At 37.3% G+C, this 20742-nt stretch overlaps 1 protein-coding gene and 1 pseudogene across 10 annotated transcripts in view; one reads left to right on the top strand and one right to left on the bottom strand.

The window, feature by feature from the left end:
- Window positions 1-20742, bottom strand: part of TSGA10 (testis specific 10) — a 158763-nt gene that overhangs the window by 51489 nt on the left and 86532 nt on the right. The window lies entirely within an intron of this gene.
- LOC109271623 (heterogeneous nuclear ribonucleoprotein A1-like) lies at window positions 358-1677 on the top strand (annotated as a pseudogene).

Here is a 20742-nt window from a genome sequence, read left to right as displayed (position 1 = left end):
CCCCTGCTCACACTCTGTGTCTGTCTCTCAATAATAAATAAATGTTAAAAAAAATAAATAACAAATTGCAAAAATTAATGACACCAAACCAACAATCCAGGAAACACAGAGAACACTAAGTGGCAAAAAGTCTACATGTAAGCATATAGTATTCACATTGCAGAAAATAAAATGCAAAGATAAAATCCTGAAGAAGCCAAAGGGAAAAACTCACATTACCTATAGTTGAACATGGATAAGAATTACAGGACTTCTCTTCAGAAACCATGCACACAAGCAGAGAATGGAGTAAAATATTTAAAGTATTGAAGGTTCTTTCTGCCTGTGGACGCCACTGAGTAAGCATCGTGAAAAGTCTCCCCTCCCACCGTTGTCATGTCTAAGTCAGAGTCTCCCAAAGAGCCTGAACAGCTGCGGAAGCTTTTCATTGGAGGTTTGAGCTTTGAAACAACCAATGAGAGTCTGAGGAGCCATTTTGAGCAATGGGGAAGGCTTACGGACTGTGTGGTAATGAGAGATCCAAACACCAAGCGCTCCAGAGGCTTTGGGTTTGTCACCTATGCTACTGTGGAAGAGGTGGATGCAGCCATGAATGCAAGGCCACACAAGGTGGATGGAAGAGTTGTGGAACCAAAGAGGGCTGTCTCGAGAGAAGATTCTCAAAGACCTGGTGCCCACTTAACTGTGAAAAAAATTTTTTTTGGTGGCATTAAAGAAGACACTGAAGAACATCATCTAAGAGATTATTTTGAACAGTATGGAAAAATTGAAGTGATTGAAATCATGACTGACCAAGGCAGTGGCAAAAAGAGAGGCTTTCCTTTTGTGACCTTTGACGACCATGACTCTGTAGACAAGATTGTCATTCAAAAATACCATACTGTGAATGGCCACAACTGTGAAGTAAGGAAAGCTTTATCTAAGCAAGAGATGGCTAGTGCTTCTTCCAGCCAAAGAGGTCGAAGTGGTTCTGGGAACTTCGGTGGTGGTCGTGGAGGTGGTTTTGGTGGGAATGACAACTTTGGCCGTGGAGAAACTTCAGTGGGCGAGGTGGCTTTGGAGGCAGTCGAGGTGGTGGTGGATATGGTGGCAAAGGGGATGGCTATAACGGATTTGGTAACGATGGAAGCAACTTTGCAGGTGGTGGAAGCTATAATGATTTTGGCAATTACAACAATCAATCTTCAAATTTTGGACCCATGAAAGGAGGAAATTTTGGAGGCAGAAGCTCTGGCCCCTATGGTGGTGGAGGCCAATACTTTGCCAAACCACAAAACCAAGGTGGCTATGGCGGTTCCAGCAGCAGCAGTAGCTATGGCAGTGGCAGAAGGTTTTAATTACTGCCAGGAAACAAAGCTTAGAAGGAGAGGAGAGCCAGAGAAGTGACAGGGAAGCTACAGGTTACAACAGATTTGTGAACTCAGCCAAGCACAGTGGTGGCAGGGCCTAGCTGCTACAAAGAAGACATGTTTTAGACAATACTCATGTGTATGGGCAAAAAACTTGAGGACTGTATTTGTGACTAATTGTATAACAGGTTAGTTTCTGTTCTGTGGAAAGTGTAAAGCATTCCAATAAAGGGTTTTAATGTAGATTTTTTTTTTTTTGCACCCATGCTGTTGATTGCTAAATGTAATAGTCTGATCATGATGGTGAATAAATGTGTCTTTTAAAAAAAAAAAAATAAATAAAATAAAATAAAATAAAATAAAATAAATAAATAAATAAATAATAAAGTATTGAAGGAAAAATCCCACCAACCTAGAATTCTATATCTGGAAAAGCTATTCTTTCAAAGTGAAGAAAAAATAGACCTTCTAAGGCAAACAAAACCAAAATGAATTTGTTGCTAGTAGATGTGCCTTAGAAGAAATGTCAAAAGAAAATTTTCACAGAGAAGGAAAAGGATATATGTTAGGAACTGAGATCTATGTCAATTAAGGAAGAGAAAACAGAAAAAGAATAAGCGAAAGTGAAATAAAATCATTTACTTTTCTTATTCTTAACTGACCTAGCAGATAACAGTTTGTTCAACATAATAGCAACAATATATTGGAAAATTATACCTTATGAATAAATAAAATGATTGACAGCAATGTTATAAAGAATAAGAGAAAAGATTTTCAAACACTCTATTTCAAGATACCTGCATTATCCCTACACTTGTAAAGTGTTGTTTAAAAGTGGACTTAGTTCTAAGTGTATATTAAAAATCTATGGTCACCACTTAAAAAAGTTTTTTAAAAAGAACTATATTGGAGTGCCTGGGTGACTCGGTTGGTTAAACAGTCAACTCTTGATCTCAGTTCAGGTCTTGGTGTCAAAGTCAAAATTTCAAGCCCTGCACTGGGCTCAGTGCTGGGTGTGAAGCCTACTTAAAAAAAAAGAAAAGAAAAAGAACTATATTGATATGCTAACAAGAGATAAAACAGAATCATATAAAATGCTCTATTAAAAAAAAATGCTCTATTAAAACCATAAAGGCTAACAAATGAGTGGAATACAAAAAAGAAACAAAGAATAGAACAATGAATAGAAAATAGTTACAAATATGGTAAATATTAATCCAACCATATCAATAATCACTTTAAATGCGAATGGACATATACACAATTAAAACACAAAATGTCAGAGGCACCTGGTTCGCTCAGTCAGTAAAGTGTCCAACTCTTGATTTCAGCTCAGGTCATGATCTCATGATCATGAGATTGAGCCTGCATTAGACTCCACTGCACTGGGCATGGAACCTGCCTAAGATTCTCTCTCTCCCTCTTCCTCTGCCCCTCCCCAACTTACGCTCTCACTCTCTCAAAAAAATTTTTTTTTAATGCAGAACATCAAGCCAACTATATATATATATATATTTATTTACAAGAAATTCACTTTAATATAAAGACACAAAAAAAAGATAACACTAATCAAAGGAAGGCTGGAAGAACTATATTAATTTCAGACAAAGCTGATTTCAGAGAAAGGAAACTTATCAGAGATAAAAAGGAGGCATTACAGAACTATAAAAATTTATCAAGGCCTAACAATCTGTGACTTCTGGGGAAAATAAAGGAGTAAGAAGACCCTAAGCACACCTTGTTCCATAGATACAACTAGGTAACACACACATCAGTGTAAATAACCCAGAAAATGACCCAAAGACTGGCATAATGGACTCTCCACAGCTAAATGCAGAGAAGAGGCCACAAGGAAGAGTGTAGGAAGGGCAGAGACATGATCGGAAGCTAAACGACCTGTGGGGCTCTCTGTTAGAGGGAGGAATGCCGTGAGTGCAGAGAGGAGAGAGGAATCGACTCTCACACTGGGGAGCCCATGCAGGAAAGACGAAGCCCATAACATTTGGCTCTGAAAACCAGAAGGGCCAAATTTTTCAAGTTCTTACAATCAGCAGGACTTAACCCTTGGAACTTTAAAAATCAGCAGGCTTGGATCTGGGAGAGCTGGAAGGGCAAAAAGAAACTGAGTCCCTGCCCTCAAAGACACAGCACAACAAATGGCCCAGCAGAAATACAGCACTGAAGCAGCAGTTTGAAAAACACCTGGGGTATATGGGAGATTGTTTACTAATCTAAGGACATGTGATGGAGATCTCTGGGAGACTTCTCCAGGAACAAAGGAGCTGGTGGGCACCATTTCCCTCCCCTGCCCCCAGCCTAGGCACACAGACATCTGTAGAAACCAGTGCTGCTAACGCCATACCATACTTCTGACTTGAGCAGTTCTGAAAATCCACCCCCTCAAAGCAAACCTTGCTACCACCACCCGCCCTGACCCCTGTTTCTCTGTGGTCCTGCCAACTTTGATATGCTCTTGGCCAGAGCCGATCCAAAGCAGTGCCACAAGCCTGATAGTGGGCAAGCATCCCTGACAGGGGCCACCACTACTCCCAAGTGACTCCTGCCTGGGAAAGAGGGAAAGATAACCAAACACACAACTCCAGCTGGGGCCCCAGCAACAGGCTGGGAACAGATACCTAGTCTGAGGGCAGGCCTTACCCACTAACAAAAGCTTCTCAGGGGACAAAATAGGGAAAGCACCCTGCAGTTTGGTGCTACTGCATCTCTATCAAACACCTAGTCTGACTCAACGTAAGTCCAAGATGGCCCCAATTGGCCCACTAACAACATATAGGGACTAACCCCTGTCCACAGTAAAGTGAGCCGTTGCAGACAATAGGACTGAAGGTAAAAGTGGTTCAGTCACAACAGCAGAGTACATGCAACACACATAAGAGACACCCCTGAAGCACCACGTTCTAGTGAACAGTGGACACTGCACTGTAGGGCACTACAGGACCTCTTCAAGAGCAGGAGACAAAACTGACTTTACTAACACATGGAAACATACACAATGAGGAGACAAGAAAATGTTCCAAATGGAAGAATAGGACAAAAATCACAGCAAAACACCTACACAAAACAGAGATAAGCAATATGCCTGATCAAGAATTTAAAATAATGGTCATAAAGATACTTACTGGACTTGAGAAAAAAGTGGAGGACCTCAGTAAGACCCTCAATAAAGAAACAAAAAACTTAAAAAAGAACCAGAGATGAAGAACTCAATAAATAAAACTTAAAATGTACTAGATGAAATAAATAGTAGACTAGAGGAACCAGAAGAACAGATCAGTGACCTGGAGGACAGAGAAATGGAAAGCAATTAAGCTGAACAAGAAAGAGAAAAATAATAACAAAAAATGAAAATAGACTTAGGGAACTCAGTGACACCATCAAGAATAATAACATTCACATCGTAGGAATCCCAGAAGAGAAGAGAGATAGAAGAGAGGGCAAAAATTTTATTTGATGAAATAATAGTTAAAAAGTTCCCACATCTGGGGAAGGAAACAGAAATCCAGATCCAGGAGGCACAGAGAGCCTGCAACAAAATCAACCTAAGGAGTTCCACACCAAGACACGTAATCATTAAAATGGCAGGAAGTAGTGATAAACAGAGAATTTTTAAAGCAACAAAAGAAAAGAAAATAGTTACATACAAGGAAGACTCCATAAAGCTATCTGATTCTTCAGCAGAAACTGCAGGCAGTGGCATGATATAATTGCTGAAAGGAAAAATCTTCAGCCAATAATACTCTATCCAGGAAGGAGAATAGAAGGATAAATAAAGAGTTTCCCAGAATAAGTTAAAGGAATTCATGACCAGTAAACCAGCTTTACAAAAAAATGTTAAAGAGGACTCTTTAGGGTAAAGGAAAGACCATAAGCAGGAGTAAGAAAAGTAGGAAGCACAAAAGGAGTGAAAATAAGTATACCTATACAAATCAGTCAGGGATTCACAAAATAAAAGGATTTTGAAGTATGACACCAAATATCTAAAACACTGCAGGGCAGAGGAGAAAAGAGTGGGTTCAAACATAAGTGACCATCAACTTAATGTAGACTGCTATAAACAGAAGATGGTATATACAAACCTATTGGTAACCATGAAACAAAAATGAGTAACAGATATGCAAAAAATAAAGACAAAGGAATCCAAGTATATCACTGAAGAAACTGAACAAACTGTGAGAAAAGAGAGCAAGAGAAGAAAGGAACAGAGAAGAATGGCATAAACAACCGTAAAACAAGTAATAAAATGGCAATAAGTACATACCTATCAATAATTACTCTGAATATGAATGAGCTAAACATTCCAATCAAGGGCAAAGGGTGACAGAATGGATAAAAAAAGTAAGACTCATCTATATGCTGCCTACAAGAGACTCATTTCAAATCCAAAGACACCTGCAAATTGAAAGGGAGGGGATGGAGAAACATTTATTATGCAAATGGAAGTGAAAAGAAAGCTAGGGTAGCGATATTTACATCAGAGAAAATAGATGTTAAAACAGACTATAACAAGAGGCAAAGAAGGACACTACATAATCAAAGGGAACAATCCAACAAAAAGATATAACAATTGTAAATATTATTGCACCCAATATGGAGCACTCAAACATATAAGGCAACACATAAAAAAACACAAAGGAAGTAATTGATAGTAAAACAGTAATAGTAGGGGACTTTAACACCCCACTTAAACCAATGGATAGGTCATCCAAACAGAAAATCAAAAAGGAAACAGTGACTTTGAATGACACACCGGCCCAGATAGACCTCACAGATATCTTCAGATTAATCCACACTAAAACAGTAGAATACACATTCCTTCAAATGCACATGGAACATTCTCCAGAATAGATGACATATGAGACCATGAAAGAAGTCTCAACAAATTCAAAAAGATTGAAGTCATACCATGCATGTTTTCTGACCACAACACTATGAAATTAAATATCAACCATAAGAAAAAAATCTGGAAAAAACACAAATACATGGAGTTTAAATAACATGCTACCAAAAAATGAATGGGTCAATCAAGGAATTAAAGAGGAAATAAAAAAATACATAGAGAAAAAGGAAAATGAAAAAAAAATGGTCCAAAATCTTTGGGATGTAGAAAGGTTGTTTTAAAAGGGAAGTTTACAGCAATACAGGCCTACCTGAAGAAGCAAGAAAAATCTCAAATAAACAAACTAACCTTACACATAAAGGAGCTAGAAAAAGAAGAAAAAACAAAATTCCCTAAACCAGAAGGAAGGAAATAAACATTAGTCAAGAAATACATGAAATAGAAACTAAAAAAACAATAGAACAATGAAACCTGGAACTGGTTCTTTGAAAGATCACCAAAACCAACTAACTGAAAGTCAAACTCACCAAGAAAAAGAGGACTAAATAAAATCAGAAATGAAAGAGAAATAACAACTGACACCACAGAAATACAAAGGATTATGACATAATATTATGAAAAATTATAAGCCAACAAATTCAACAAACTAGAAGAAATGGATCATTCCCAGAAACATAAAAACTATCAAACTGAATCAGGAAGAAATAGAAAATTTGAAGAGTCCAATTACCAGCAATGAAATTGATTCAGTAATCAAAAAACCCCCAAGTAACAAAAGTCTAGGACCAGATGGCTTCCCAGGTGAATTCTACCAAACATTTAAGGAAGAGTTAATACCTATTCTTCTCAAACTATTTTAAAAAATAGAAAAACGAAAGCATCCAAATTCATTCTGAGGCTAGCATGACCCTGATACCAAAACCAGATAAAGACACTACAAAAAGAATACTCCAGGCCAATGTATCTGATAACCATGGATTCAAAAATCTGCAACAAGGTGTTAGCAAACTGAATCCAACAATACAATAGAAAAAAATCATTCACCATGATCAAGTGGTATTTATTCCTGGGATGCAAGGGTAGTTCAATATTTGCAAATCAATCAATGTGATATATCACTTCTACAAGAGAAAGAAAAAAAAAACATATGGATCACCTTTATAGATGCAGAAAAAGCAAATGGCAAAATACAACATTTAATCATGATAAAAACCCTCAACAAAGTAGGTTCAGAAGGAACATACAACATAATAAAGGCCATATGTGAAAAACCCACAGCTAACATCATACACAATGGTGAAAACTGAGAGCTTTTCACCTAAGATCAGGAACAAGACAAGGATGTTCACTCTTACCACTTTTACTCAACATAATACTAGATGACCTAGCCACAGCAATGAGACAAGAAAAAGGAATAAAAGGCATCGAAATTGGTAAGGAAGAAGTAAAACTTTCACTATTTTCAGATGACATGACACTATATATATATACTTTCTATACAGTAATAATCAAGTAGCAGAAAGAGAAATTAAGAAAATAATTCTACAGGTGCATGGGTGACTCAGTTGTTAAGCATCCGACTCTTCATTTCGGTTCAGGTCATGATCTTGTGGTTTGTGAGTTCAAGCCCCATGTCAGGCTCTGTGCTGACAGTGTGGAGCCTGCTTGGGATTCTATCTCTCTCCCTCTCTCTCTGTCCCTCCTCCATTCATGCTCTCTTTCTCCAAATAAATAAACTTTAAAAAAAGAAAAGAAAAGAATGCCATTTACAACTACACCAAAAATGATAAAATGCCTAGGAATAAAATTAACCCCGAAGGTGAAATACTTGTACTCTGAAAACTATAAAACACTGATGAGAGAAATTTAAGAGGACATAAGCCAATAGAAACATATTCCATTATCCTGGATTGGAAGAACCAATATATATATTTAATGTTTATTTAATTTTGTGAGAGAGAGAGGGAGAGGGGGAGGGGCAGAGAGAAAAAGACACACACACATACACACACATACACACACAGAATCCGAAGCACGCTCCAGGCTCTGAGCTGTCTGCACAGAGCCTGATGTGGGACTTGAACTCACAGACCACGAGATCTTGACCTGAGCCAAAGTCAGATGCCTAACTGACTGAGCCACTCAGGTTCTCCTGGAAGAACCAATATTTTAAAATATCCATACTACCCAAAGCAATCCTACCAAAACATCAACATAATTTTCCACAGAACTAGAACAAACAATCATAAAATGTTATGGGAACCATAAAAGAATAGCCAAAGCAATTATGAAAAAGAACAAAATTGGAAGTATCACAACCCCAGATTTCAAGATATACTATAAATCTATAGTAAGCAAAACAGTATGGTACCAGTACCAAAATAGACACATACATCAATGGAACAGAATAGAGAACACAGAAATAAACCAATAATTATATAGTTAATTAATCTTTGACAAATGAGGCAAGAATATACTATGGGAAAAAGACAATCTCTTCAACAAATGGTTTTGGGAAAACTAAACAAAAAGCAAAATTAAGCTACTGGGGCTACATAAAAATAAAAAGCTTCTGCAAAGCAAACAAAATAATCAACAAAACTAAATGACTACCTACTGAATGGGAAAAGGTATTTGGAAATGACATATCCCATAAAGGGTTAGTATCCAAAATATATAAAGAACTTATACAACTCAACAACAAAAAACAAATAATCCAATTAAAATAGGCAGAGGACCTGAATAGAAATTTCTCCAAAGAAGACATACAGATGACCAACAGACACATGAAAAGATGCTCAACGTCAGTAATCATCGGGCAAATGTAAATCAAAATCACCATGAACTATCACCTCACACCTGTTGGAATAGCTGAAATCAAAAACACAAGAAACAACAAATACTAGTGAGGATTTGGAGGAAGAACCCTTGTGTACTGTTGGTGAGAATGCAAACTGGTGCAGCCACTATGGAAAATAGTATGGAGTTTCTTCAAAATTAAAATTAAAATTAAAATAGAACTACTATATGATCAGTAACTCCACCACTGGGTATTTACCCAAAGAATACAAAACCACCAATTCAAAGAGATACATGCACCCCTATGTTTACTGAACTATTATTGACAATAGCCGAATTATGGAAGCAACCCAAGTGTTCATTAAAGGGTAAATGGATAAAGAAGATGATTTCTTTCTTTCTTTCTTTTTTCTTTCTTTCTTTCCTTTATTTCTTTCTTTCTCTGTCTCCTTTCTTTTCTTTCTGCTTCTATTTCTAGTTCTCTCCATATATAATGGAATCTTACTCAGCCATAAAAAAGAATGAAATCTTGTCATTTGCAACAACATGATGGAGATAAAAAGTATAATGCTAAGTAAAATAAGTCAGTCAGAGAAAGACAGATACCATATGATTTCACTCATAAGTGGACTTTATGAAACAAAACAAATGAACAACAACAAAAGAGACAAACCAAAAAACAGACTCTTAAGTATAGAGAACAAACCGAGGGTTACCAGAGGGGAGGTAGGAGGGAGGATAGGTAAAACAGTTGAAGGGATTAAAAGTACATTTATCATGATGAGCACTGAGTAATGTATACAATTGTTGAATCACTATATTGTACATAACACTGTATGTTAACTATACTGAAATTAAATTTTTTAAAAAGTTAATAAAAAATAAAGTTGGCAATGAAGAAAAAAAAGACATAACCATTTGTAATGTATATGCACCTAACAAGACAATATGTCAACATATGTAAGGCAAGAAATAAGAGAATGACAAGGAGAGACATACAAATCCACCCCTATAGTTGGAGACTGCAATACCCTTCTATATGGAACTGACATACCTAGTAGGCAGAAACTCATTAAATATATAGTTGAACCAAACACCACCAATCACCTAGATTTAACTGACATTTCTAGAGTACTTAATTCAGTAACTGCATAATACACATTCTTAATCTCAAACATTCACTAAGGCAAACCACATATAGGCTATAAAACACACTTTAACAAACTTTTAAAAATAAAAATCATACCAAATATGTTCTTTGCTCACAACAAAATTGAATCAGGAATCATTAACAGAAGCATAGCTGGAAAATCTCAAAATATGTGGAAATTAAATAACACACTTCTAAATAACACATGAGTCAAAGAAGAATCTTAAGAGAAATTTTTAAATATTTTAATAAAATAAAATAAAAAGATACCTTGTCAAAATTTGTGGCATGCTGTGAAAGCAGTGCTTACAGGAAATTTATAGCACTGAATGCATATGTTAGAAGAGAAAAAAGATCTAAAATTAAGAATATAAGCTTCTACCTCAAGTAAACTAGCAAAAGAGTAAATTAAATGCAAAGTAAGCAGAAGAAAAAATTAATAAAAACCAAAGCAGAAGTCTATGAAATTTAAAACAAGAAGTTAAACAGAACGTATCAAAGAAACCCAAAGCTCGTTCCTTGAAAAGATCAATAAAATTGATTAACTTTTAGGCAGTCTAACCAACGAAAAAAGAGAAGACACAGATAACTAACATCAAAATGAAAGAGAGACTACAACTACTGATCATATGAACATAAAAAGATAATAACAATATTATTGTTAAAATAATTGTTAAATTATTAACAATAATATTGTTAAAACTTTGAATGTTGCAACCTAATCCCCAGTTCATATTTGGATGTGGTTCCTTTGGAAGGTGGTTACAACTGAGGGTGAAGCCCTCTAGAATGGGACTAGTGCCATTATTTAAAGAAAAAAAAAGACATCAAGGAACTCCCTCCCCTCTTCCAGCATATAAGGCCACAGTGAGAAGAGCTAGAAGTAGGTCCTTACCAGACACTGAAACTGCAAGAGTCCTGATCTTGGACTTTCCCGTCTTCAAAATTGTGAAATGAATTGTTTAAGCCATCCACCAGGTCTGTGCTATTTTTGTTATAGCAGTCCAAATGGACAAAGAAAATTATGAACAATTCTTAGCATACAAAATTGATAACTTAGATGAAACAGAACAATTCCTTGAAATATAAAATCTGCCAAAATTCATACAAGGAGATATAATCTCAAAGGTCTATAACTTATAAGAAATTGAATCAACAATTTATAAACTTCCAAAATAGAAATCACCAAACCTACATGATTTTGCTGATTAATTCTACCAAATACTTAAGGAAGAAATTACTCCAATTCTATACAATCATTTCCAGAAGATCAAAGGAGATGGAAAAGTTCCCAACTCATTCTACAAGGCCAGTATCTGGTACCAAAATCAGAAGATTTTTCAAGAAAGGATAACTACACTCTAATATCTCTCATAAACATATATGTAAAAATATTCGACACAACATTACCACATTGAATCCAGTAAGGTGTAAAAAGAATCGCACACCACAACCAAGTGAAATTTATTCCAAATATGAAAGGCTGTTTCAACATACAAAAATCAATTGATGCAGAAGTGATGTAGCAAGATGGCTAAACAAGATATTCCTCACATGTTTCCCCAACTCAATCACAACAACTTCATATCTGTTCACAGTCACAAATGCCTATGTGGGAGCTTTGCAACCCAGGTAGGAGACTGTGAAACCCCAGTGGTCTACAAACAACGAGAGTCATTTTGAGAAGATAAGCCCATACCTAGGTAGCTGACTCGATAGCTGTGGCCTTAACTACAGACCCAGAAATAATTCCATACCTCTGAAGACTGGGCTACAGCTATCACCAGCACCATACTCCAAGGGATGCAGGAGTTGTCTCACTCAATCAAGGGCTGGGTAATAGGCTTACAGAAATTTGACCCACCTGTGGATAATGAAGTGCCCGAGAATGGCTCCAGCCTCTCTTGGCCAAGGTCTGGGAGCCCTGGGAGAACAATGAATTAGACAATTATCCATAGAAAAAAGAATCTTTGAGGGAGTCCAGAAGTCCAGGAGAGAAGTTCTAGCAACTCATTAGAGGGAGAAAATAAAAAGTAAGACTAAAGATGGTGGGGTAGTAGGATCCTAAGCTCACTCATCCCACAGACACACCTAGATAATAGCTAATCCAGGAATAGCAGCTAACCTAGGAAACGATGTGAAGACAAGCAGAACAGACTTTACACAGTTAATCATAGAGAGGAGGTTACATCAAAAAGGGTAGGAGGGCAGGGTGGGTGATGGGTATTGAGGAGGGCACCTTTTGGGATGAGCACTGGGTGTTGTATGGAAACCAATTTGACAGTAAATTTCATATATTAAAAAAAAAAAAAAGAAAAAAGAAAAAAAAATTAAAAAAAAAAAATTAAAGAAAAAAAAAAAAAAAAAAAGGGTAGGAGGGATGGAGAGTCAGGAACTAGACTCCCTGCAAGACTAACCACAAACAGGAGGGCACCACAAGCACATATAAAGAAGAGAAGCACCACAGACATGGAATACTTGCACTGGGAAGACAAATCCCCATAATATTTGGCTTTGAAAACCAGTGGGACTTAACTTTGCAAGTTTTCACAATCAGTTGGGCTTAACTGTGGGTATTTAAAAATCAGTGGGCTAAGTTCTAGAAAAGCCAGAGGGCAATAGGAGACAGAGTCCCTGCCTTTAAAAAGAGCATAACAAAAAATCCTGCAGAGATACAACATAGAAGGAATAGTTTGAAAAGCAGCTAGGGTGTACATGAAGGTGGTTTATATTATGCACTGGAGGGGAAGGGATCTTTAGACTTCTCCAAGAACAAGAAAGCTGGTGGATACCATTTCTCCCCCCAACCCCACCCCAGAGTTCTCTTATGGATCCCCCCATCCAATCACCTTGATCAGCAGGAGTCCTTTCCAAAATGGCTCCTGCCGTATATCATACAATCAGCCCATGCAGGGATTGGTACCACACCAAAGGGACTCCTGCCTTGAGATGAAGGGAAGATAACCACACATACCATTTCCACTACAGCGCCTGCAGACAGACCTGGGGGCAGACATACAGTTTAACTGTAGGCTGCGCCCACCAACAAAAGGCTCTTAAGGAGACAACACAGGGAGAACACTCTGCAGGTTGGTGTGACCAAAGCCCCAATAAATGTGCTGAGGACAGGCATCTGGCTTAACTGATAAAGGTGACACTGCCCAACTACTAGCCCAAAGAGGCCCCAGATTGGCTCCTTATCAGCACAGAGACCAAACCCTGCCCACAAGAGGCAAAATGGGCTATTGCAGTTAAATATACCGAAGGCAAATGTAGTTCAGCCACAACAGTAGAGTACATGCAACCCATAAATGAGATACCCCTGAAACACCTGGTTCTACTGAACAGGGAACACTGTGTTACAGGGCACCACAGGACCTCTTCTTCATAAAGCCACTACTTTCAAGAGCAGAAGATGTAACTGACTTTCCTAATACAAAGAAGAAAACAGAGGGGCAAAATGAAGAGACAGAGGAATATGTTGCAAATGAAATAACAGGATACAATCACAGCAAAATAACTAAATGAAACAGAGATAAGCAATATGCATTGTAAAAAATTCAAAGTAATGTTCATAAAGTTAGTAACTGGACTTGAAAAAAGAGTGAAGGTCTTAGTGAGATTTTCAAATTAGAGATATAAAATATAATAAAGAACGAATCAGAGATGAAGAACTCAATAACTGAAATTAAAAATACAATAGAAGTGAATCAATAGAAGATTAGAGGAGGCAGAAGAATAGATCAGTGACCTTGAAGGCAAAATAATGGAAAGCAACCAAGCTGAACAGCAAAAAATAAAAAAGAATAATAAAAAATGAGAATAAGTCAAGCAAAGTTAGCAACATCATCAAGCATAATAACATTATATTATAGTAAAACCTTGATTTGTGAGCATAATTTGTTCTGGAAACATACTTGTAATCCAAAGCATTATGCATAAGCTATTATATAGGAACCTAACAGTAATGACAAATCAAAAACCTATAATAGATACATAAAAAATAAAAAGAAAGGAATCCAAGCATATCAATAAAGAAAGCCATCAAACCACAAGGGAAGAGAGCAAAAGAAGAAAGAACCAGGAGGAGGAGGAGGAGGAGAAAAGAAAAGAGAAAAACTGCAAAAACAAAAACAAAAACAAACCTCTGTATAACAAGTAACAATATGGCAATAAGTACATACTTATCAATAATTACTTTGATTATAAATGAACTAAATGCTTCTCAAAGACACAAGGTAGGGGCACCTGGGTGGCTCAGTTGGTTAAGTGTCCAACTTCAGCTCAGGTCATGATCTCGCAGCTCACAAGTTCAAGCCCCATGTCAGGCTCTGTGCTGACAGCTCAGAGCCTGCTTCAGATTCTGTCTCTTTCTCTCTCCCTCTCTCTTTCTGCCCCTGCCCTGCTCATGCTGTCTGTCTGTCTGTCTGTCTCTCTCTCTCTCTCTCTCAAAAAAAAAAAAAAAAGACATAAGGTAATTGAATGGATTAAAAAAGCAAGATCCACCTATATGCTGCCAAAAAGAGACCTACTTCAGATGTAAAGGCACATGCAGACTGAAAGCAAGGTGTGGGAAAATATTTACCATGCAAATGGAAGTGAAAAGAAAGTTGGCATAGCAATACTTATAACAAACAAAATAGACTTTTTCAAAGACCATAAAAGGAGACAAGGAAAGATACACCATATTCATAAAGAGGTTAATCCAACAAGAAGATAGAACAATTGTAAATATTTATGCATCCAATATGAGAGTTCAGTCCATACACAAGGCGACTATTAACAGACACAAAAGGAAGAAATTGAGAGTATTACAACAACAGGAGGAGACTTTAATATCCCACTTACATTAACAGATCGGACAGAAAATCATCAAGGAAACAGTAGCTTTGAATGATATATTGGACCAGATGGACTTAACAGATATATTCAGAACATTCTATTCAAAACCAGAAGAACATACATTCTTTTCAAGTGTACATGGAATATTCTCTAGAGGAGATCACCTAAAGCCTAAAACAAATCTCAATAAATTAAAAATATTGAAATCATATCTCATCTTTTCCAACCACAATGGTAGGGGTGTCTGGGTGGCTCAGTCAGTTAAGCATCTGACTCTTGGTTTTAGCTCAGGTCATGATCTCATGGTTTGTAAGTGTGAGCCCCACAATGGGCTCTGTGCTGACAGTGTGGAGCTTGCTTGGGATTCTCTCTCTCCCTTTCTCTCTGCCCCTCCCCTGCTCTCTCTCTCTCTCTTTTCCAAAATAAATAAATAAATGAACTTTAAAAATTTTATAAAACAATCACAAGAAAAAAATCAGGAAAGAACACAAATACATGGAAACTAAATATCATGCTACTAAATAATGAACAAGTCAACCAAGAAATCAAAGAGGAAATCAAAAAATGCATGCAGACACATGAAAATGAAAATATAACAGCTCCCAATCTTTGAGATGCAGCAAATGATGTTCTAAGAGGAAAGATTACAGCAATATAGGTCTACCTCAAGAAGCAAAAAAAATCTCAAATATACAATTGAACCTTACACGTAAAGGAGCTAGAAATAGAAGAACAAGGCCCAACACCAGTAGAAGGAAGTAAACAATAAAGATTCAAGCAAAAATAAATAACATAGAGACTAAAACAGATACAATATATCAATGAAATCATGAGCTGGTTCTTTGAAAAGATCAACAAAACTGTTATACCTTTAGCCACACCCATTAGAAAGAGAGACAGAGATAGAGACAGAGAGAGAAAACCCAAGTAAATAAAATCAGAAATGAAGGAAGAGAAATAACAACCAATATCATAGAAAGGATTATGAGAAAATATTATGAAATATTATATGCCAACAAATTGGACAACCTAGAAGAAATGAATGCATTCCTAGAACCATATAATCACCCAAAATTTCATCAAGAAGAAATAGAAAATTTGAACAGACTAGCAATGATATTGAATTGGTAATCAAAAAACTCCCATCATACAAAATCCAGGACCAGATAGATTCACAGGTGAATTCTACCAAACATTTAAAGAAGAGTTAATACCAAAGGAGAAGAGGCCAAGATGGCAGAACAGCAGAGAAGATTTTTTTGTGTCTCTCATTCCTGAAATACAGCCAGATAAACACTAAACCATCCTGCACACCTAGAAAACTGATTTGAGGATTAACACAACAATCTGCACAACCTGAACCAGAGAACTCAGCATGTATGCAGGGTGGAGAGATGAACTGGGGGAGAAAACTGTGGAGGGCAGGGAGCTGTTTTTGCTTGCAGAGAGAAGACAGAGATGGGGAGGGGGGAGAGTACAGAAAGAATCCCCCGCCTGAAAGCAGCTGGAGAGAAAAGAAAGAGTACACAAGGGACTGAACAAAAAAGGGAGAAAGGAGAAAGGAGAGGGTTTAAATTCCATTAAGACTCTATAAACAGAGGAAGTGCATAGTCTGAAACTCCTCAGCTCAATACCTGGTGGTGCTCTGGTGGGAAGGGTGAATCCCCAGGAGCAGAGACCGAGGTCCTCTGGGTCCTCAGGCCAGACAGGGAGAGGTGGTCCCCTGCTGGGAGGACATTTGGTAGAGGCTGTATGGCCTCCCCACAGGCAAAGGTCCCAGTGGAAGCCAGAGAACAACCACATTTTCTGGTGCTGGAACAAGGACATTCAAGCAGAGGCCTAGCACCAGATGTGTGTTGTGATTTTCCATAATCCCTGAAACGCTGCTGCTACACAATTGCATGACCTTTTCCTGGCTGGCACTGAGCCACAGTCTCTGGGCACTGGCAGCAGCGTGGTCTTCCGAACATTCCTGGGGACAGGCTGGCACCCGGCCATTGCTCAATGAGATCCTCCCTCAGAAGGTCTGAGCAGGTCAAAGCTGGAGACCCTCAGAAGTGAGGGGTTGGGAAACACAGCCGCATCTGAGATAAAACTCAGGAGGGAGGTGCTGCATGGCAACCTGATGACTTGGTCAGGGACAGTGTAAAAGCAGGGAGTGGATGGAAGCTGGAGACAAAGGAGGGGTGCGCAACTGCTGGTGGGGAGAGCAAAGAGGTCTGATACTAGAGACTGGGTAGCTGAGTGACACCATTTTCACCCCTCCCACGCATGCACATACACACCTACAGGCGCCACAACAATCCACCCCAGTAAGCTAAGCAGCACCATCTAGTAGAGAACAGAGCCATTACACTAAGCCCCGCCCAACTGGGCCAACCTCACTCTTCAGGAACAACACAAGTCTCTCTGCCTGTTTAGTTTACAGACTATAAAGTACTTCATAGTTCGACTTCTAGGGGAAACCGATTTAATTTCAATCATACCACAGTTTGTTTGCTGGTCCATCTATTCAATTTTTTTTTCTTTTCTTATTCTTCAATACAGAAAGAGAAAAAATTTATTTTTATTTTCCATTTCTATTAAAAATATTTTCTTAATTTTCTACTATATTTTTTACATTTTTGTAAATTTTTTTTTCTTTTTTTTTTTTTTTTTTTAATTTTTTCAACGTTTTTTATTTATTTTTGGGACAGAGAGAGACAGACAGAGCATGAACGGGGGAGGGGCAGAGAGAGGGAGACACAGAATCGGAAACAGGCTCCAGGCTCTGAGCCATCAGCCCAGAGCCCGACGCGGGGCTCGAACTCACGGACCGCGAGATCGTGACCTGGCTGAAGTCGGACGCTTAACCGACTGCGCCACCCAGGCGCCCTGTAAATTTTTTAAACTCTATTTTTTACTTCCATTATTTCACTTTATTCTATCTCACTGTATTCATTTTTTCAAATTTTTAAACATTTTCCTTTTTCTTTTCTTATCTTTCCCCCTTTCCTCTAATCTATCAAGCTCCTTTCAACAACCAGATAGACCAGAACACACCTAGGATCTAGCATCCTTTATTTGATTTTTTTGTGGTTTTTAAATTTTTTATTACATTATTTCCTTTTCTTCCTTCAAAATGACAAAACGAAGGAAATCACCCCAAAAGAAAGAACAGGAAGAGATGACAGCCAGGAACTTAATAAACAGATATAAGCAAGATGTCTGAATCAGAATTTAGAATCACGATAATAAGAATATTAGCTGGGGTTGAAAACATTAGGATCCTTTTCTGCGGAGATAAAAGCTAGTCAGGATGAAATTAAAAAATACTATAACTGAGCAGGAATCTCGAGGAGTGGCCATGGTGGCAGGGATGGATGAGGCAGAGCAGTGAATCAGCGATACAGAGGACAACTTATGGAACATAATGAAGCAAACAAAAACAGTGAGACTAAGGCAAAAGAGCATGGTTTAAGAATTAAAGAAATCAGTGACTCATTAAAAAGGAACAACATCAGAATCATAGGGGTCCCAGAAGATGAAGAGAGAGAAAAAGGGGTAGAAGGGTTATGTAAGCAAATCACTGCAGAAAACTTTCCTAACCTGGGGAAAGTCACAGACATCAAAATCCAGGAGGCACAGAGGACTCCCATTAGATTCAATCAAAAAACAACCATCAACAAGGTATATCATATTCAAATTCACAAAATACTCAGGCAAGGAAAGAATCATGAAAGCAGCAAGGGAAAAAAGTCCTTAACCTACAAGGGAAGACAGATCAGGTTTGCAGCAGACCTATCCACAGAAATCCGGCAGGCCAGAAAGGAGTGGCAGGATGTATTCAATGTGCTGAATCAGAAAAATATGCAGCCAAGAATTCTTTATCCAGCAAGACTGTCATTCAAAATAGAAGGAGAGATAAAAAATTTCCCAAACAAAAATTAAAGGAGTTCATGGCCACTAAATCAGCCCTGCAAGAAAATTTAAGGGGAACTCTCTCAGGGGAGAAAAGACGGGGAAAAAAAAGAGAAACAGAGAGAGAGAGAGATAGAGAGACCAAAAGCAACAAAGACTAAAAAGTACCAGAGAACACCACCAGAAACCCCAACTCTATAAGAAACATAATGGCAATAAACTCGTATCTTTCAATAAACTCGTATCTCACTGTAAACATCAATGGACTAAATGCTCCAATCAAAAGACATAGAGTAACAGAATGGATAAGAAAACAAGATCCATCTATATGGTGTTAACAAGAGACCCACTTTAGACCTAAAGACATCTTCAGATTGAAAGTAAGGGGATAGAGAACCATCTATCATGCTAATGGTCAACAAAAGAAAGCCGGAGTAGCCATACTTATATCAGACCATCTAAACTTCAAAATAAAGATTGTAATAAGAGATGAAGAAGGTCATTATATAATAATTAAGGGATTTATCCACCAAGAAGACCTAACAATTGTGAACATTTATGCTCCAAATATGAAAGCACCCAAGTATATAAACCAATCAATCACAAACATAAAGAAACTCATTGGTTATAATAGCATAATAGTAGGGGACTTCAACACCCCACTTAGCGCAACAGACAGACCATCTAAACAGAAAATCAACAAGGAAACAATGGCTTTGAATGACACACTGGACCGGATGGACTTAAAAGATATATTCAGAACATTTCATCCTAAAACAGTGGAATACAAATTCTTCTCCAGTGCACATGGAACATTCCTCAGAATAGATCACATTCTCGGACACAAATCAGCCCTCAACAAGTACAAAAAGATCGAGATCATACTGTGCATATTTTCAGTCCACAATGCTATGAAACTTGAAATCAACCACAAGAAAAAATGTGGAAGATAGCAAATAGTTGGAGACTAAAAAACATCCAACTAAACAATGAATGGGTTAAACAAGAAGTTAAGGAGGAAATTAAAAAGTACATTTTGTTCTTTCTTAAAGATAATTTCTATAAGTTTATTGATATTCTTTGTTTAATGAGACATTATCATCATATCCTCCTTCACTTATTTAAACATTTTTCATTTAATTCTTTAAACATATTTATAGTGGATATTTTGAAATTTTGCCTGTCAAATTTGACATCTGATTTTTCTCATAGAATTTTTGTTGTCTGCTACCTCCATCTGCTATTGCATTTATCTATTTGTCTCTATTCCATTGATTGATTTGTCTATTCTTTTACCAATCCTGTGCCATCTTAAACACTGCAGCACTATAGCAAATCTTTAAGTCAGGTTGTGTTCTCCTTCAGTATTGAATTTGCTATCTCGTATCTTTTGCCTTTCCATATAAACTTTATAATCAGTTTGTTAATATCCACGAAACTACATGCTGGAATTCTGGCTGAGATGGAATGAATCTATACATCAATTTGGGGAAAACTAACATCTTAACAATAACAAGCCTTTCTACCCATGAACATGGACTCTTTCTCCATTTATTTGGATCTTTGATTTCTTTCATCAAAGATTTATAACTTTTCCTTATATATAACTTGTACACATTTTGTTAGATTTGCATTTAAGTGTAAACACTTCCCAACTCATTTTATCAGGCCAGTTATTATTCTGTTACCAAAAAAAAAAAAAAAAGATAAGACATTAATCACAAGGAAAGAAAACTATAGACCATTATCTCTTAGGAATATAGACACAAAATCCTCAACAAAATACTAGAAAACAAAATCCAGCAACATAAAACTTAATTATACACCATGACTAAGGTGGGATT

Source organism: Panthera pardus, unplaced genomic scaffold (assembly GCF_024362965.1).
Source record: "Panthera pardus isolate Hobbes unplaced genomic scaffold, ASM2436296v1 HiC_scaffold_25, whole genome shotgun sequence".
Classification (NCBI taxonomy): domain Eukaryota; kingdom Metazoa; phylum Chordata; class Mammalia; order Carnivora; family Felidae; genus Panthera; species Panthera pardus.
The sequence above is the reverse complement of the archived record's forward strand: the minus strand, read 5'-3'. Positions and strand labels throughout refer to the sequence as shown.